The sequence below is a fragment of the Podarcis raffonei genome, chromosome W, assembly GCF_027172205.1.
Source record: "Podarcis raffonei isolate rPodRaf1 chromosome W, rPodRaf1.pri, whole genome shotgun sequence".
NCBI lineage: Eukaryota > Metazoa > Chordata > Lepidosauria > Squamata > Lacertidae > Podarcis > Podarcis raffonei.
In genome coordinates, this window is record NC_070620.1 from 2587988 (window position 1) to 2601315 (window position 13328).

Below are 13328 nucleotides of genomic sequence, written 5' to 3' on the forward strand. Positions count from 1 at the left end.
GTCGTGTGCCAGCATGGTGTGAGCCAATCCTCTGGAGAGGAGGCAGCGTGAATCAGCTCAGCTACCGAAGCCACATGGAATTGAAAAGGAGCTCCCTCTTCCTCACAGGGGTAACCCCTGCCCTGGCCAGGGCTATCGTCTATTCAGGGTTTTTAGTTGCCTGCTATGTGGCACCTCCTCGAATCTGGGCAGGCCCTGACCAACAACCAGGCCCCTTTCCACAGAGCTCCTCCTTGGCCAAGGACTTCCGGTGCAAGGAGTGGGCAGGTTTTGGCTCTGTTAAATCCCTAGGCTTCCATTCTCCACTCTTCTGAGTACACGCTGCTCCTGCAGGCATGGCAGACCACATGGGCTGAACTGTATACCTTAACCGTTGGCTCCATTCATCCAATGGAGCTTCTGTGGTACTTGGCTTGGAGCATTTGGCTTCAGCCCATTGGCTCTGGAAGTCACAGCCGCTGCCATCCTGGGGAAGCTCTCAGAGTTACAGTACTTGCCTCTTTCAGGGCTGGGAACAGGGGGGTGTAGCAGGCATTTCTGCTCTTAACTCATGCCCCCCCTTTAGTCCATAGCCCCAACAAATGTGCTCTGTCCCCCCCCCCCCATAGGTGAAGGTTGTGGATGACCGGCGGTACCGGAAAGTGTTTGAGGATATTGTTCAGTTGATGGACAGGATGGAGAACGAATTCCTTCCCTCCTTGGAGGGAGGTAAAGACGAATAGGATCCTCTCCAACCCCTTAAAGAGGGTTTGCTGCAAAAAGACCAGGGGGAAAGAAGCCCTTGGCCCATCTAGCTCAGTCTTGATTTCCGGGGGATCTCTCCCAGCCCTACCTGGAGATGCTGGGGATAGAACCTGGGACCTTTGCATGCAAGGCAGATGCCCTTCCACTGAGCGGCAGCCTCTTCCTCCTCCTCGCAGGCAAAGACTCCAGGGGTAGCCAGCGTGGTGCCCTCCAGATGCTGGACTACAACTCCCATCATCCCCAGCCAACATGGCCAGTGGCAATGGGAAGTTGCAAGTGTGGGAACGTTCAGGGATGCAGAAGAGGATATATTGTCTGATTATATCCTTATCTAACTTGTGTTAACAAGTTCCCCAATTTCAGCAGAGTAAAACATTCCCCTTTATTTTAAGTTTGCAACGGCAGCGTTTGCTCAGGCTCGCTAAAGCCTCTTTAATAACTATTCTGGTAATTTCCCCATATTCCCTCATAAAATAGAAGAGACGACACAGTCTTTTACAAAAGTATAAAAAGAGTTTACTCACATTCTGTTCACAATCAGATCCCAGAAGGCAGACTTAGCTTAATGAAGTAACATATACTTGGAATCTATCTCTTATGAAGACAGTCCCTTTGTCCTCTCTTGGCTGGGAGCCAAGAGGGCATCTTTGACTCAGTAGATGTTGCTTCTTCAATGCATGTGGTGAAAGAAAGAAGGAAGAGAGAGATGGCTGCCCTGCCCTGTGCTTTTATCATTGCCTGCACAGGTGAGGCCACACCCACCTCTAGTCACATGCAGAGGAAGTCTGTCTCAGCCCAGAGGGAAACAGGAAGTTTACCTGCTGACTGGACAAACATCCCTCCCCATGTCTAAACATGTTCACTCTAGGAATGTTGTACTTGACTGCTCTTGTGTTTCACATCCCACAGCAAGTGCAGCAATATCTGGAGAGCCCCACATGGACACTCAAGAACAAATGTGGCCACTGTGAGGTGGCGTTTGGACCTGTTGCATGTTCAGTCCCCTAAATGAGAGCCCGGGGCCAAGGACAAAGTTCCCCCTGGAGCACGTTTTCTTGCCATCTGCTGAAGGCAAGCACTCTCTCCCCCCCCCCCCATTTTGCTCTGCAGTTTTCGTTTGAGAATGTGAAGTTCCGGCAGCTGCAGAAGGAGAAGTTCCAGATCACAAACAATGGGCAAGTCACCCTCCACTTCTCCTTTATCCCCAAGCTCAGTGACAGCCAGTATTGTAAGCCATGGCTTTGCGCTGAGCCCTGCGAGGGATACTTGGAGCCCAGCGCGTCTCTCTCTGGAATCAGAGAACTGTAGAGTTGGAAAGGGACCCTAAGGGTCATCTAGGGAAGGCCTTTGTTTCCTTTTCATCCCCCCTTTTCTCCTCCTCTTCCCAACCCTCCTCCCTCAAACCTTGGGAGTTTTGTAGAGCAGGGCAGGCTTAGCATTTGTGGGCTACATTGCCCCATGCTCAAGCCTCCAAGGGCCACACATCAAAGCAGGTGAGCCCAAAGTGTAAAAGTGTGTGTGACCAGCTTTAAACAAGCACACACACACACACACAAATGAATTGAAGCCCAAAAATGCTGAAGGGTCCCAAAAAACCTTTTGGCATTGCAGGGAACCAGTGAGAGCAGTCTGTCAAAAAATATTTTTTTTAAAAAAAAAATGCCTATTTTTACGTTGTGGAGGCACAAAAATATCTTGGGGATCATATAGAACTAGCCAAACTTTTAAAAACTCAATGAAATGTAAACTAAAAAAGAAAGTTACATGGGGGCGCAAAAATCCTTTAGGAGACAAATAAGTGCTTTCCCTTTTTATATTCTTTTGTTAGGATCACTTTCTCTTACCCCCCAGTATCCTGTCACCATCTTCTGTGCAGCTGCTGCTTTGGAGGACTAGAGAGGAAAGTGGGGTGGGGGTGGGAACTGAGTCGCTTCTTTTCCTAATTCTTGAAGTTAAGGTTTCCCACATACACCTGTGAGAACAGGATGCTGTACTAGATGGGCCATTGGCCTGATCCAGCAGGCTCGTATTGTGTCCTTCTGTTCAATTATTCACTATCTTAACTTTTAATTTACAGACAAGCAAACTTGGCTGTGCCAAAGAGTGTATCTACCTGACCTCCTCCCGTTTTAGATGAGACGGTGGACATTTCCCTGGATGTGTACGTCAGCAAGGACTCTGTGACGCTTCTCAAATCAGGAGAAGATAAGATTGAGGATATCTTTGTCCTTCACCTTGACCGTGGCAAGGACTATTTCCTCACCATCAGTGGGAGCTACCTACCAAGCTGCTTCAGGACCTCCTTGGAAGCCTTGTGCTGGATGAGGCAGCCGATTCGCGAAGTTCCCATCACCAAACTTATTGACCTGGTAGGGAAAGGGGTTGATTTACCTGGCAGGTTCATTTGCTGAATGTCTAACCTTCCCACTCTGCTTGCCTGCTTGAAAAACAGCTGCTCTTCCACTCAGAAATGTGTGGGCTGGGGGTCCTTTGCTGCATTCAGCTTCTGTAGCTGTGCATTCGCTTCCTGTGTGCTGTTCATGCCCTTTGTTTGCCTTGACTGAGTCATCCCAAGTTTTTGTCTTCCCACCTGCCCTTTCGCAGGGCCACTGAACCGTGTGCATTTCCCTGCCATCTGCCCAGATACTGTTCAGCCAATGGGCTGTTTCTTTCTCTTCTCAGGGCCTGTGCCATTAACACACTTTGTTGTCTTTTCCCCACTTTTCTTTTGCTCTTGCCTTCCTCCTCTGATCTCAGGGAGAAGACAGCTTCCTATAAAAGGTAACAGTTGGTTTGATATCCTCTAGATGTTCTTGTTCTTTCCTTTCCTGGAAGCGAAAGGAAAGTCCAATGCTGTAAAGAAAAATATTGCATAGGAACCTGGAATGTAAGAACCATGAACCTTGGTAAGTTGGATGTGGTCAAAAATGAGATGGCAAGAATAAATATTGACATCCTGGGCATCAGTGAACTAAAATGGATGGGAATGGACTTCCGGAGGTGGCGCCAACGGCAATGGCAGTCTCCTTCTAACTCGGAGGGAGAAGCTCCGCAGAAATCGGGTCTATCCGCTACAGCGCAGCGGAGTCCCTTTTAAAAACCGCAGGCGGGAGAAGCCTGCGGCCATGGGACTCGGCGGGTGCCAGAAGCGCCCCCCCAAGTAGCAAAGGGACCCCGCGAGGGGCTCTGGAGCGGAACGGGGGTGGCGCGGCACTGAGAGTCGATTGCTACATCTGTGGAGTGAAGCCGCGCAGCTGTTGCCGGAGAGCGCTGACCTTTTTTCCTCTGAAAATTCGGCTGTCAAAACAACAACCCGTGAGTAGGTCAAGTATTAAGACTGAAAATTTAAGGGAAAACAAAGTCAAATTTGGCACTGAAGCGGGAAGGTGCAAAGAGGAAGTCCACCTTCCGGTTTGTATAAAGATCAAAGCAAAGACAATTTAAGCCAAATACCGGGCAAGGAGCGCTAAAAGGACTTAAATCTTAAACGTCAAAATTAAGGAACTCCCTCCCTGAACTGAAAGAAAGGGAGGGAAGAAGGGACAGTATTTTTTGTGTTTACTTAAAGTATAAGAGAGAAAGGAGAGACGTAACCCACCTCTTAATCCCTGGGAACAGACTGCCAAGACTGAATAGATTGGTTACATTGAGAACAGCACTCTCTATGAACAATGTAACTTGCTGAATGCTAACTCTGCAAAATTGACATTTTGAAACTGTTAAAACTGTTATTTCTCCTGCTGAAGGGGGCCTTTGAAAGTTCATTAAGATACTTTGTTGCATCATTACTGACTGATACTGTGTCCCCCTAGAGGCTTACTGGAAACGTTACAATTGACTGGGGAATTTTCCATCTAGTACTAGCCTGGGAAAGTCCCATAGCAAAACAAATCTGACTGTGGGAGTGACCTTGACTTCCAGATAAAGTGCCATGGATGAAAAGCCAACAAAATCGGATGAAAAGGTAACGAGATCAGGCAAAGTCAGACATCAACAGACCAGCACAATACTGCAGCAGCGCAGGGCATCCGCCTCTGGCCCTCCTGTGTCACAAGGAGAAGACCCAGTGCAAGCTGGGTCAAAAGGGATGACAGAAGAAGGATTTACTTCTATTTTGAACAAGATCTATGAAACTTTGGACAAAGTAAGTAAACAAGTTACAGAAGCAACAAATAAAATTGAACAGAACACTACAAGTATCAACAATTTGGGTCAGAAGGTGAATTCTAATACAGACTCAATCGAAAAACTACTACAACAGTCAGCATTAAATCAAAAGACGGCCCAGGAAGCAAAAGAAAAAGCAGCTGCTGTAGAAGAAAAGATAACACCGATAAGTAAACAGCTTGGGGACCATCAGGTATGGCTTGGGGCCCATCAGGAACTTCTGTCTATGATTGAATTGAAGGAGAAACAGACCAATTTGAGGGTCAGGGCGGTACCTGAACTTGAGAGAGATAGTTTGAGCGACTTTTTGACACAGGAATTTGTAGACTTTTGGAAATTGGAGGACAAGCAAGACTTCAAAATAATAAACGCCTTTAGACTTGGAAAAGGAGGGAGAAAGAACAGAGTGAGAGACTGTTTGATTACCCTTCGATCCAAAGAGGAGCGAGATAAAATATTGAGTCTGCACTACCAGAATACTTTGATAATACAAGAGTCAAAAGTAGAAATATTCAAGGACATCCCGAAACATCTTCTGGAACTTAGGTCCAACTACGGAGACTTGGTGACTTTGCTGAGAGGAAACAGAATTATTTTCAGGTGGGAATTCCCTCAAGGCCTATCTTTCAGTCTTAAAGGTAAGAAGTTTAAGATAAGATCAGTGGAGGAGAAAGAAAATTTTTTGAGAGACTACGAAGAAGATCTGCAAAAAGGAGCGGAAGGAGAGCTAGGAGCCTTACTACCAGGAATATTAGACAAAGGACTACCACTTTTGGGAGTGGACAAGACAAAGAAAGTGATACCACCGTCAGAAGAAGAGGAAGCATTGGGAGCAGTTGGAGGAGAGTAAATTTAAATACATCATGTCTCTGCAACTATTAAGTTGGAACATTCACGGATTTAATTCCCCGGAGAAAAGGAAAAAAGTTTTTCATATACTTAAAAAGGAACAATTGGACTTAATTTGCTTACAGGAAACACATGTGTGATGGGATGGTGAGCTGCTTGTGCGTAAAATCCTAGTCCCTCAGAGTTTGGCTAAGTCCACAAACCTCTGTCTCTGACGGAGCTCCTTAAGCATGGCTCCATCAGTCGCTCGTTGAATCGGACAGTGGGCGTTTACGGAACTTCTTCCAGCATAAAAGCTCCTTAACGGAAACGCGTCTTCTGGACTCTCGGCGTGACAGTTTCCGGCGAGGAGTGGGTGTCCCTACAGGAGGTCCTGAAACCTCCCCACTGTTCTCGCTTGAAGTGTCTCTGAGCCCTCCCTCCGACTCACTTTCCCTTAGAGCTCCTCCTCTCCCCCTGCTGGTTCCCTCCTCAGCTGATAAGTCTCTCTCAGCCTCTGTGAGCCCTTTCACCTCCTGTTTCTCCGATGGCAGTTCCCTGACATCCACCTCCCCTCCAGGGCCCCCTTCACCACCTCCCCTCCCCTCCTCTGCGGGAGGCGAGGGAGCAAAACCCCTGAATGAACCTCCCTCATCTTCCGAAGTTTCGAACACTTCCCTCCACCTCTTGCTGTTACCGGTTTCCAAGTACTCCTCCTCATCGGAGTCTGTTCCTCCTTCCAACTCCGATTCCCTGAATCCTTCCAGTTCCTCCTCATCGTCGGTGGTGCCAAAGTACTCCCTCCGGAACCTCGCTATTGGCTGAGGTTTCCTGGGGAACCTTTGGTGGAACGTTTCGATCAAGATCTCGTCACGGACCTCCTCTGCCGTCACCCAGGTGTTTTCCGACTCCGGTTCCCCTTCCCACGCGACCAAATACTCCACCTGATTACCCTTCCACCTGGAGTCGATGATTTCCGCCACATGGTTGCTGCTTTCCCTTTCTTCTATGGCTGGCCCCCGTGTGGATACCCCTTCACCTTCCCCCCTATATGGTGACAGTAATGACCTGTGGAATACTGGGTGCAGTTTCATGTGGTTCGGTAACCGGAGTCTGAAAGCCACCGGGTTGACCTGTTGGATGACCTCAAATGGTCCCAATCTTTTGGGTCTCAATTTCTTGCAACCCCCCTTGAACGGCAACCCTTGGGTTGATAGCCAGACCTGACTCCCCACCCTAATGGTTTCACCTTCCCTTCTGCTCTTGTCTGCCTGCCTCTTATATTCTTCTTTGGCCCTTTCTAAGTTGAGTTGGAGTTGACGATGGATCGCTTCCATTTCTTCTACAAAATGTTCAGCGGCCGGGACACTCCATCTCTCCCCTCCTCCCCCTGGAAACGCCCTGGGGTGGTACCCAAAATTAGCCAAAAAGGGGCTCATCCCGGTGGACACATTCTCTGCATTATTGTAAGCAAATTCTGCTAGCGCCAACTTTTCGACCCAATCGTTCTCTCTGTCATTGACATAACACCTCAGGTATTGTTGGAGGATACCGTTTGCCCTCTCCGCCTGCCCATTGGTCTCAGGGTGCCTGGCAGTCGAAAAGTTGACCTCTACGTGCAACAAGCTCATAAGTTTCCTCCAGAATCTGGACGTGAACTGTTTCCCTCTGTCGGAGACCACCCTCAAGGGGGCGCCATGCAGCCTAAAAATATGTTCTACAAACAATTTCGCTGTCTCTTCCGCCGTGACTGCATGTGAGCAAGCTACAAAGTGACCCATCTTAGTTAACAGGTCTACTACGACTAGTATGGCGGTTTTCCCCTGGGATTTAGGCAGATCCGTCATAAAATCTATCGATACCGCCTCCCACGGTCGTTCTGGTGTGGGTAACGGTTCTAATAACCCCGCTGGTGCCCGCCTTTCTCCTTTGGCTCTCTGGCATTGGTCACACCTTCTCACATACTCCCGTACATCCTCCCTCACCTTGGGCCACCAAAACTCCCTGGTCACCAACCACATGGTCTTGTGTTGACCAAAATGCCCCGCTGTGGGATTGTCGTGCAGCTGTTTGAGTACTCTCCCCCTCAATTCCCCTTCGGGTATATATAGAGCCCCTTTGTAATACAATGCCCCGTTTCTTTCTTCAAAACCTCCGGGGTCTTCTCCCTCTCTCCTTAAACCTCTGAGCTTATCCTGGGCGTATTCATCATTTACCGTTCCCTCTACCAGTTCCCTTTGCCCCACCCAGGCCGCCCCACACACCCAGTGGTCCTCTGGGATAATATGTCTCTCTTCAGGCGCTCCCTCCCCCTCCAAATATTCAGGTTTGCGAGAGAGAGCGTCCGCTCTGATGTTTTCTGGACCTGGCACATAGCAGATTTCAAAATGGAATTTGGAGAACTCCTGGGCCCATCTCACTTGTCGTTAGTTGAGCACTCGTGCCGTTCTCCAATACTCCAAATTCTTGTGGTCCGTACACACTTGCACCTTATGCTGTGCGCCAATTAGTAAGTGTCTCCATCTCCGGAACGCTTCGTGAATGGCGAGTAGTTCTCGGTCATATACGGTGTAGTTCCTCTCGGATTTGTTCAGCTTACGCGAAAAGAAGGCACAAGGTCTCCATTCCGACTTATTGCTCCCTGGCTGAAGCAGCACCGCCCCCACCGCCCGGTCTGAGGCATCAGTTTCCACTCTCATGGGTTTTTGTAAATCCACATGCAGGAGCTGTTCTTCCGAAGCGAATGCCCTTTTCAATTCCTCAAATGCTTGCTCCGCCTCCGCCGTCCAAACGAATTTCTTCTTGCTGCTTAGACAGTCCGTGATGGGAGCCGTTAAGTGGGCAAAGTTCTTGATGAATTTACGGTAAAAGTTCCCAAACCCTAAGAACCTTTGCACATCCTTTTTCGTTTTCGGTGTCTTCCATTCCAGCACCGCCTGGACCTTGCCTGGATCCATGGCTAATCCCTTGTCTGATAAGCGGTACCCCAGGAATTCCACCTCCTTGGTGTGAAACTGACACTTCTCCAATTTCACCCACAGCTGGTTTGCTTGCAGCTGGCTCAGCACTTCCCTGACATCCTTTACATGCTGCTCCTCATTCTCTGAATATATCAGCACGTCATCAAGGAAGGCCACGCAATTCTTGTAGAGCAAAGGTCCCAGGACATGGTTCATGAGCGATTGAAAACAGGCGGAGCCTGATTGTAATCCGAATGGCATAACGAGATATTCAAAAGCCCCCAAAGGGGTGAACATGGTGGTTTTCCATTCATCCCCTTTCTTTATTCGTATCAGGTTGTATGCCCCTCTCAGGTCCAATTTCATGAATATCTTTCCCTTCCTCACCCTGGTCAAAATGTCATCAATCCTGGGCATGGGGAAAGTCACTGGTTCTGACACGGCATTTAGCCGCCTGTAATCCACTACAAGCCGGGGTTTATCCGTGTTTTTTTTTGTCCACAAAAAACACTGGGCTCCCCCCCACCGCTCTGGACTCTCTGATGAAGCCCCTCTTCAGGTTTTTATCAATAAACTCCCTTAATTCCTGCATTTCCCTGTCTGACATGGCGTACAGCTTGCCCACGGGGAGCTGGGCCCCAGGGACCAGGTTAATTTGGCAGTCAAAGTCTCTATGCGGTGGTAGTTTATCTGCTTCCCTTTCGCTGAAGACCTTGCTCAGATCAGCGTATTGTTTGGGCACCTTCCCTTTGTCTGCCACTTCCGTCCCTGCTAGAAAGGCTTTTGCCCCTTCTGGCACCTTTCCCTCTCTGCAATGTTCCAGGCAATGTGCTGACCCAAAGGAGACCACTCTCTGATGCCAGCCCACTAGCGGGTCATGCAACGCTAGCCAGCTCATTCCCAAAATGACGGGAGCCCCTCCCAGGGTGGCCACATTGAACGCTATCCTTTCGGTGTGCCTGGCCACCCTCATAACCATTGGGACGGTCTGTAGACTAACTTCTCCTCCCAACAGCTCCCTCCCATCGATCGTGGTCACCTGCAGGGGGTTGCTTAAAGGGAGTGTCTGTATCTGGTGTTCAGCTGCAAACTCCTTACTCATAAAATTACAGGAGCTGCCTGAGTCCAACAGCGCCTTTGTCATTAGTGGGTATCCGTTTGCCAGCTCTAGCAACACCTCTATTACTAGGGCTGGTCTTGGAGGTTCCGGAGTGGGCACTTTTACTGCTCCTTGGCCTGGCTGCAGTGCCCCGACGGTGGCAGCCAGGCGTTGGCTTTTACTGGCTCCTGGACTCCCTCCTCCTTCCCCCCAACAGCTCCCGCCATCCCTTGCCATTCCTTTCTTTGCGGGCAGACTCTGGCAAAGTGACCTGGCTGCTGGCAGAGATAACATTTCTTGGCGCTCTTTCCCTCCTTCTTCCTCCCTTCACTGGGATTTGAAACTGCGCGCGCGCGCGCTGTTCCAACTTCCATCGGCTCTCCTGGCGGGAAACTTGGCTCTGGAATCTCTGGAATGCGGAAATCCCTCCAACGCTCTCCTTTCCCCTCCCGCTTCTCCAAGGCTCTTGCCTCCTGGCGCGCTCCAATGGTCAGCGCTGATTTGGTCAGCTGGTCCATAGACTCCGCCCTGGGCGCCCGGGAAAGTTCGTCTTTCACCGCCGAAGAAAGCCCTTCTTCAAAGAGCATTTGAATGGGTTCCGCCGATAGGTCCCATCCCAATTTATGTATCAACATGGTAAACTCAGTCCAGTACTCACGAACCGATCGGCTCCCCTGTTTGCAAGCCATCAATTGTCTGCGCACCAGTCCCTGTTCAATCTCGCTGGAAAACATCAAATCCATGGCGTGAAAAAACTTCCTTGTGTCCTTCAGCATTTCACTATTCCCTGCCATCAGGGGTCTAACCCAGTCTCTCGCCCCTCCTTCGAGATGGCCAATCACAAACGCCACTCGCGATGCCTCGTCGGGAAAGTCGTTAAACTGCAGCTCGAGAGCATACTGCATCTCTGTCCTAAAGGCTTGATAGTTCCTGGGGTCCCCCCCAAACTTCTGCACCAACCCTGGCATCTTTCTTGCTAGTGGGGCGCCTTTTGTCTTATCTGCATCCTGTGCCCTCCTTTCCTCTAGCCTCGCCGTTTGCAGCGCTAGCTGGAGCTCCAACACCCTGTACCTTTCTTCCAGGCTTGGACCCTCTCCAGCTCCTCCTGCTCCCCCGGCTCCGGCTGGGTTGCTCATGATGCCTCTTTGCACAAGCTGCTTTCAGGGACTGTCCGATTGCTGTGATGGGATGGTGAGCTGCTTGTGCGTAAAATCCTAGTCCCTCAGAGTTTGGCTAAGTCCACAAACCTCTGTCTCTGACGGAGCTCCTTAAGCATGGCTCCATCAGTCGCTCGTTGAATCGGACAGTGGGCGTTTACGGAACTTCTTCCAGCATAAAAGCTCCTTAACGGAAACGCGTCTTCTGGACTCTCGGCGTGACAGTTTCCGGCGAGGAGTGGGTGTCCCTACAGGAGGTCTTGAAACCTCCCCACTATTTTCGCTTGAAGTGTCTCTGAGCCCTCCCTCCGATTCACTTTCCCTTGGAACTCCACTTCTCCCCCTGCTGGTCCCCTCCTCAGCTGAATGGTCTCTCTCACCCTCTGTGAGCCCTTTCACCTCCTGCGTCTCAGATGGCAGTTCCCTGACAACATGTGACAAGGCAACATAGGAAAATATTGTCTAACAAAAGGTTGGGCCAAGAATTTATCTCATCGGACAAGGTTAAAAAGTGAGGAGTGGTCATCTATGCAAAAGAGAGCCTGTCACTGAAATTTGTTTTTAAAGATGATCAAGGAAGACTCATAGCAATTGAAATTCAAACACAAGGAGAAAATTTTTTGATAGTAGGTGTATATGCACCGAATGAGGGGAAATCTATATTCTATAAGAAGTTGCATGAGACTCCATTGGACTATATGGACTATAACATCATTTTGATGGGAGATATGAATGGGGTGGTATCTACAAACATGGATAAGTCGCAGAGACAGGTAGTTACCAAAGATGGCAGACTACCAAAAACCTTTTTTGAACTGACTGACAATATGGACTTGATTGATATCTGGAGAACCAGGAATCTCTTGGGTAGAGAGGGAACCTTCTTCTCTGAAGCCCAAAAAACATGGACAAGAATTGACCAAATCTGGATAACTAGAGGACTGGCACCCAAGATTAGGAAGGTAGAGATCTGCCCTAAGACGTGCTCCGACCATAATGCCGTGAGAATGGAGATGAAACTAACACCAACTGGTTCCTTCAGATGGAGGACGAATCACACCTTGTTCAGAGATCAAGAGGTGACCAAAAAGGCCCAAAAAACTCTGAGAGACTATTTTGAGATAAATTTGAAAACTACAGTGGAAAAAAGAATAATCTGGGACGCAAGTAAAGCAGTTATGAGGGGGTTTCTGATTCAACAGAATTCAATAAAGAAGAAAGCCCAAAATGCGAAAAAAGAAAAAATTCTGGAAAAAATAAAAGAGGGCGAGAAAAAACTGAGAGCGAAACCTAATTCACAAGAGATTCTGAGAGAAATAAAGCTACATCAAGTGCAGTACATGAAGATGATAAACCAGGAAATTGAATGGAAAATTAAACAAATGAGACAAAGGACTTTTGAATCGGCAAATAAATGTGGGAAACTGCTAGCTTGGCAGATGAAGAAAAGACAAAAACTTAATACCATCACTAATTTGGAAGTGGAAGGAAAAAGCATCCAGAATCCAGTGGAAATTAGAAAATGTTTCCAGAGGTACTTTAAACAACTATATACACAAGGGCCCCAGAGAGAGTTCGACATAGACCAGTTTTTGAAAATAAATGGATTACAAAAAATCTCACAAGAACATAAGATAATGTTGAACTATACAGTTACGGAACAGGAGGTGGAAGGTGCCATTCAGAATATGCAACTGGGAAAAGCTACAGGGCCGGACGGCTTAACCTCAAAATACTATAGAACTTTGAAGGACTGGATAATTCAACCACTAAAGGAGGTTTGCAATGAAATCTTGGAGGGGGAAAAAGTGCCAGAGTCGTGGAAAGAAGCATATATTACACTTATACCGAAAACTGAGTCTGAAAAGACACAACTTAAGAACTACCGACCCATATCCCTGTTAAATGTGGATTACAAAATTTTTGCTGACATTTTGGCCAAGAGGTTAAAAAAAGTATTAAAGGAAGTGATACACAAAGACCAAGCTGGCTTTCTTCCAGGCAGACATTTGTCGGATAATACGAGGAATATAATTAACATATTGGAGAAGCTGCAAGAGGATATCAATACAAAAGCAGTTTTAATTTTTGTGGATGCCGAGAAAGCCTTTGATAATATTTCTTGGAGTTTTATGAAGAAAAATCTTCAGGGGATGGGGGTCGGTCAAGGGTTTGAAAATGGTATAAGTGCAATTTATTCAGAACAAAAGGCCAAATTAATAGTTAACAACGTGGTAACAGAGGAATTTAGGATAGAGAAAGGGACACGACAAGGCTGCCCAATTTCCCCTCTACTTTTTATCTCTGTCCTGGAGGTTTTGTTAAACATGATTAGGAGGGACCATCTGATTAAAGGTATAATGGTCGGAGCTA

General features: G+C 48.1%; 1 pseudogene; it reads left to right on the forward strand.

The window, feature by feature from the left end:
- The first annotated feature begins 1752 nt into the window (after positions 1-1752).
- The window catches only part of LOC128406110 (inositol polyphosphate 5-phosphatase OCRL-like), a 37399-nt pseudogene continuing 25823 nt past the window's right edge, over positions 1753-13328 (forward strand).